General features: G+C 42.6%; 1 pseudogene; it reads left to right on the forward strand.

The window, feature by feature from the left end:
* Positions 1-2,010: 2,010 nt before the first annotated feature.
* On the forward strand, positions 2,011-2,760 carry LOC143675985 (protein SET-like; annotated as a pseudogene).
* The last annotated feature ends 4,583 nt before the right edge of the window (positions 2,761-7,343 follow it).

The following is a 7,343-nucleotide window of genomic DNA, read 5'->3' on the forward strand; positions in this document are numbered from 1 at the left end:
TGTGAGTTGCGAACTCCAAGAAGCTTAAATATCTGAGTGCTTAGATCATTTAGACATTTTATCATAATTTATTTATCTATAATGAGTTTACCCATCAGGAACTGTGAGAAGTAAATATATAAACTGAAAAGAGGAAATAGAAGAAAATGTTGGAGAATAAATCTATTACCTTAGCTGATTTTTAACTGTAACCCCAAGGGTACTAAGTTCAGAAGGTAAAAAAATCTGATGAATATAACCCCATCAAAATTAATTTGGTACAAACTCAGAAGGCTACCTTAGTCAGTGCTCTCTGTGAGACTGAGCCTTTCCTTATAATTGCATCACACTGCAACACCCCCCTCTTTCCAGTCTTGAACCCCTCACTCTCTCACAGGAGTAGTTCAAGAGAGCACTCCCCAGTAAACTCAGTGAATGCCAAACTCTGTCACCAAGCCTGTTTTCAGGTAATCTGACCTAGCACAGTTGATATCAGCAAACACACTCTAAAATGGGATTTTGGAGCTGTATCAATCTCTATAGAATCAGTTGTAAATGAGCTTTCCATCACTGGCAGTCAATAGAGTCCTGATATTCCCTAGAATGCTACAGTGGCACAGTTATTAATATTTTCTATTGGTGGTGAACTGGGATGAGATACCAGTGGAAGGGAAAGCACTGGTAGATACAATATCTCTGGCATTTGAGAGGTTCAGGAAAGTAGGAATTGTCAAGACTATGGAATCGAATGGCTTTTGCTAAATGTTATTGATGCATTAGAGAAAGACAATGAAAGGTTGCAGGAAAGTGTTAAAGTCAGACAGCCTCCTTACTAGTATATAAAGAGGATCCCCATCTCCTGCAGCAGAAGGACCCGAAAAGGACAGGATCAGACCAAGAGCTTAATTATAAGGGTATCAAAGCATCAGGGAAGTTTGAATTCTCAGCCCAATCAAGTTTGCTCTACCAAGGTCACAGACATGATTGAGAAAGAAGGAATGGGAACCTGAGTATCAGGATGAGGACATGTGTATTGATAAACTCAAGAAACTTGAAACTCCAAATTTCCCTGAATTCTCTACAGAAGTGACCCATTCCCTTGATGCTCCCCCTCCTCTTCCCTAAAAGTATTGTAGAACACTCTGATTTGCAAAACACATTTGCTACCATCAAGATATACCCCACCTACTCTGTCGGAAGACCAATAGCTAGGGTCCCATCTCAGTGTAACCCAACTGGGGAAGGGTGGAGTCTACTAAGGGGCAAAGGAATTATATATTGCAGGGACTGTGGAATCTGGCTGATGTGTATCAGCAGGAGCTGAGAGAATATTATAGGACTGGATTCTGATGTAGAATCAAAGGCAGCAGAATATAAAGTTGGATAAAAGAGAGTTTCTTGATATGGGTATATTCTTCCAGAGCACAGGATTTTACACTTGTGGCAAGGATCCTGGGAAACAATGCTAATAATGCTAAAAGGATATCTTTTGGAGGCTTGGGAAAAAGAGGTTGGCCCACAATAAATGAAGTAGAAATACCAAAGCTGCAGTGGCGGATGATAGAGGAAGGAAGAGCAAAACTCAGAGAAATGGCCATGCTAGAATGAATACACTATTTAAGCCATAAAACTCATCAGCTGACTATGTTTTAAGGGACATCCTGAAAAATACCCCATTTATCAAAGGAATAAGGAATGCACAGGCAAGAGGGGCACCAAAATTCTTGAAAATTCAGTGGTGGCTGTCCTCTGAAGGCTAGAGTTTATAAGACAAAGGCTACTATGGAACTGTATTCTCTAGGAGCAAGAGAGATGGCAGAGTCCCAGAATAATAGAGGCATGATGGAGATACTTAGCTGTCAAAAGTAAGGTAGACAGTTCTTTGAGCTTCTTCCAGGGAAACATCTCTCCTTGGCTCTAGTTCCTGGACTTTCCAACAGCAGGACCCAGAAATGCCAGTTGTCACTCCTGTCTGAAAAGAAGAAAGTGAAGCTGCTTCCTGCCCCCAGGTCAGAGGAGACATCAACCAATATGGACTTGCTGAAAGGAGAAAAAGTACAGCAGGAAGTAATTGAATGTATTGATGAAGTACAAAATGAAATAGACAGACTTAATGAACAAACCAGTGAGGAGATTTTGAAAGTAGAACAGAAACATAACAAACTCTGCCAACCATTTTTTCAGAAGTCAGAATTGGTCACCAAAATTCCACATTTGGAGATAGCAGCACTAGTGAACCATCCATAAGTTTCTCCACTGCTTGGAGAAAGAGATGCTGCATGATTTGACCAGGATTGAAGTGACAGAAGTTCAAGATATTAAATCAGATTAAAGAATAGATTTTTATTTTAATGAAAATCCTTGCTTTGAAAATAAAGTTCTCCCCAAAGAATTTCATCTTTGAAATGAGAAGGTGATCCTTCTCTGTGAATGAGGAGGTGATCCATCCTCAAAGTCAGCTGGAATCAAATGGAAATCTGGAAAGGACTTGATGAAATGTTCAAGTAAAACACATAATAGAGCTAGCAGGAAGAGGCAGCATGAAGAACCAGAGCTTCTTTGGTGCACTGACCATTCTGATGCAGGTGCTGATGAGTGAGGAGAGGCCATCAAAGATGATACTTGGCCCAGTCCATCACAGTACCGTTTGATTCCTGATATGCATGATGAAGAAAGGGAGGGAGAAGAAGGATTGAAGATATTGATGGAGAAGAGGATGAGGATGAAGGGAAAGGTGAAGATGATGATGAGGGAGAGGAAGATTAAGGAAGAGATGACTAAGAATGCTGATGGATTCCAGCCTTCCCTTTTCAATTTTCTCCAGTTGCTGGGAAGCAGGTTACCATCTCTATTTTTGTTCCTCTTTGCTCATTCGTCCTGTTTTGGGGGTTTCTTTTTCTCTCCGTTACACACTGTTCTCACTTTATTCTGTGGTAAATACTTTGAACAGAATACAATGGGGAAAGAATCTTATGGTGGTTTTGAGCTATATATACCCTAGAAAAACATTGTTAAACTTAATCCATTCCTGTGGATGTGAGCCCATTATAAGTAGGCCCTTTTGATGAGGTTATCTCAGGGTGTGGCCCCACTCAATCAGGATGGGTTTTAATCCTAGTACTGGAGTCTGTTATGAGCAGAAGGAAATATGTGAGAGAGAGAGAGAGAGAGAGAGAGAACGCCATGGGAAGAAGAAAGAAGCTGAAGGTTAATGGAAGCCAGAAGAGAAGGGCGAGACCAGGAGAGGCCATGTGCATTGCCGTGTGACAGAGGAGCCCAGGATCAAGGATCACCACACCAGGCCCTGGAACATCAGTCTTTGGGAAGAAAGCATCACTCTGATGATAACTAATTTAGAAATTCCTAGCCTCAAAACAGTGAGCTAATAAATTCCCTTTTTTTTTAGCTGCCCCATTGCATGGTATTTGCTTAAGCAGCCAAGGAAACTAAAGTAAATCTCTACCCCTCTCTGTTCTAAATTCATTTTTGTCCCTTCTTGCCTCAACAAAACTGTATGAAACCAGCACACCATAAATAGAAAACTTTTCTGCTCCCTTCGCTCTAGGGTGCGAGACCCCTGTGTAGTAATGCATAGAATTCTAACCTTTTCTCTCCTTTCTCTGTATATTAGGCTCAGAAATTACACTGTCTCTCTCTGTGAACATGGGCAATTAGCATTTACCAATATGTATTTGTCTACTTTCTCTTGTTTAAGAAAAGAAAAAAAAAATTGAAAAAAAATGAGGTATAGAAGGTAACAAAGGGCATGTTTGTGGTGTTTGGGTGTAAGTGGGCAGTTTTACAATATGGCTTCCCCTTTGGCATGTTTAATTGTGATGTTTAATGGACATCCTTAAACTTAAAAGTTTAAGATGGCACTTTTAAAATAAAATTATTTCCTAATGATGACTTGACCCCTGCCACTCAATGGGAGAATCAGCAGAACCTGTAGGATCTTATTTGGCATTGACATTCTCTATTGTGATTTTGTTTCTGTTTATTCTTAAATTTTCTTTTTGTTTCACTGGAAAGGAAAGATGATGCTCAGTTTTAAATGTTACATGTACAAGTTGCTTTGTTACAATCAAGCTAAATGTATACACATACAAAGGAAATCAAGGTAGATTCAATGCCATGATGGTTAACAAGTTGAGTGCAGCAGCCAAATGAAGTCCTGATCTGTGGAGCATGGTAAAAATTAAGGAACCTGCCACATTAGTGAAGATTTTAGTAGTCTAATAGCCTGGGGCATACCAGGACACTCTCTTCAAAATAAAGTGCAAATTATTGCATCTCATATAGCCCAACAATAAGAAACAAGAACAATGCTTAATAGGCCTCTTCTGTTGCTGAAGAAAGTATACTGCACATTGGGAACACTATGCCACTCCATTTCATGGCTAAAATAGAAGGCTGCCAGCTTCAAATGTGTCCCGGGGAGAGAAAGGACTCTGTAGCAGGTTAGCTAGTGAGCAAGCAACCTTAATGTTTGTGCCACAGCCCTGTGAGAACCTATGGTATTAGAGGTATATATGGAGAGAAAAGACACCATGTGACCACACAGACTTTATAGTAAGTCCTAATAGGAGAATAAAAGAATAATCCTCTGGGATTCTAGAGCAAGGTCATGCCATGTGCAGCAGAGAACAATATACCACTCGAAATATATCTACTATCATGCTAAAGAGCACAGGCAGAAACTGAAGGTCCAACCAGGGGATATCAAGTGGCTATGCAGCCAGAACCACCCTTCATGAGCTGAGTTCTCTCAGGGTCACCAAGTAATAAGTTTAGACAGGCCTAGCAGCAGTCAACATGAGGGGGAAGTAACTCCAGGATCAGACACAAGCAGGGCCACAGGAAACCAATAGGCTGCATGAGTAGGTGGCCCAACCCCTATGTTTTCCACCACTGTCACATTGTCGCCTGTTTCAGTTCACATTTCTTGGTACCTTTATTTAAACTCACACCTGGACAGTCACCCATTGATGGAGGAGAAAAAAGATTGAGCTTTATCATGGATGAGTGGGTTTGGTATATTGGTAGAAGCTAAAATTGGACTTTTGCTGAATTCCAGCCCCATTCACAGGTGCCCTGAAAGATAGCAGTGATGGTGTGGGGGGACTGCATCTGGTACAAAGCGGACGGGTGGGGAGGGGACGAGGAGAGTGCCGGGGCGGAAGGAGCGGGGCCGAGGGCCCCCGGCGGCTCCTTCTCGGGTCTCGAGGCGTGGGGCGGCAGTGCGGACGGAGACGCCGCGGCCTGCTGTTTCAGAACAGCTACTGGGGGAGTGGAGACAATACAGAGCAGCTCCCGGAGCCACGACGGAGATCAAAGGGACGGCGTACCCCATCCTGGAACGGCTGACTGTCTGGGAGAACCAGCTCCGGTGAGATCACCGAGGGGCACGGGCTTTCCTGGGCGGAACGGCAAGCGGCTGGAGTCCCTCCCTTCCTCCTTCCCAGGCCAGCTGGCAGAATTGGGCAGGTGGTCCCCTTGGGCCGCAGCGGCTGGCGCACCCACCATGCGAGGCCCCCCGGACCAACTGAGAGAGTTGGGTCGGAAATCCCCAGACTGCGGAGAACGGTGACCAGGGGGTCCCTTCCAGACACGTGACTCCCCGGTCCGCCTGGGAACAGTGCACTCTCCCGGGCTGCGGCACCTGGCGCCCTCCCGCCACGCTTGGCGCCCCAGGCCGACTAGGAAATTCGATTGGGCGCTCTCCCGTGCTGCGGTGGCCGGCGACCCTCCCCGCGTTCGGACCCCCGGGCCGGCTGGCACTCTTCCAAGACGCTTCAGCTGCCGAACCTCCCCTACGGTGAGAGTTTTCCAGAGTTAAAGGACCCACAGGAACTTTTACTGGTGGAGCCTGTAGACAAACGTGTGCCACGAGCGCCACCTACTGGGCAGGATAAGAAAAACAGAACACAGAGATTTCACAGAAAAATTTTTCAACCTGTGGGGTCCAACACCCAGGGAAATCTGACTACATGCCCAGACGCCAGAAGAAGATAACGGATCATGCTCAGAAAATTGAAAATATGGCCCAGTCAAAGGAACAAACCAATAGTTCTAATAAGATAAAGGAGCTGAAACAACTAATGCTGAATATACGAACAGAAATGGAAAACCTCTTCAAAAATGAAATCGATAAATTGAGGGAAGACATGAAGAAGACATGGGCTGATCAAAAAGAAGAAATAGAAAAACTGAAAAAACAAATCACAGAGCTTATGGAAGTGAAGGATAAAGTAGAAAAGATGGAAAAAACAATTGATACCTACAATGATAGATTTAAAGAGACAGAAGATAGAATTAGTGATTTGGAGGATGGAACATCTGAATTCCAAAAAGAAACAGAAACTATCCAGAAAAGAATGGAAAAATTCAAACAGGGTATCAGGGAACTCAAGGACAATATGAACCACACAAATATATGTGTTGTGGGTGTTCCAGAAGGAGAAGAGAAGGGAAAAAGAGGAGAAAAACTAATGGAAGAAATTATCACTGAAAATTTCCCAACTCTTATGAAAGACCTGAAATTACAGATCCAAGAAGTGCAGCGCACCCCAAAGAGATTAGACCCAAATAGGCGTTCCCCAAGACACTTATTAGTCAGAATGTCAGAGATCAAAGAGAAAGAGAAGATCTTGAAAGCAGCAAGAGAGAAGCAATCCATCACATACAAGGGAAACCCAATAAGACTATGTGTAGATTTCTCAGCAGAAACCATGGAAGCTAGAAGACAGTGGGATGATATATTTAAGTTACTAAAAGAGAAAAACTGCCAACCAAGACTCCTATATCCAGCAAAATTGTCCTTCAAAAATGAGGGAGAAATTAAAACATTCTCAGACAAAAAGTCACTGAGAGAATTTGTGACCAAGAGACCAGCTCTGCAAGAAATACTAAAGGGAGCACTAGAGTCAGATACAAAAAGACAGAAGAGAGAGACATGGAGAAGAGTGTAGAAAGAAGGAAAGTCAGATATGGTATATATAATACAAAAGGCAAAATGGTAGAGGAAAATATTATCCAAACAGTAATAACTCTAAATGTTAATGGACTGAATTCCCCAATCAAAAGACATAGACGGGCAGAATGGATTAAAAAACAGGACCCTTCTATATGCTGTCTACAGGAAACGCATCTTAGACCCAAAGATAAATATAGGTTGAAAGTGAAAGGTTGGGAAAAGATATTTCATGCAAATAACAACCAGAAAAGAGCAAGAGTGGCTATACTAATATCCAACAAATTAGACTTCAAATGTAAAACAGTTAAAAGAGACAAAGAAGGACACTATATACTAATAAAAGGAACAATTCAACAAGAAGACATAACAATCATAAATATTTACGCAC

This window comes from Tamandua tetradactyla, chromosome 3 (assembly GCF_023851605.1).
Source record: "Tamandua tetradactyla isolate mTamTet1 chromosome 3, mTamTet1.pri, whole genome shotgun sequence".
NCBI lineage: Eukaryota > Metazoa > Chordata > Mammalia > Pilosa > Myrmecophagidae > Tamandua > Tamandua tetradactyla.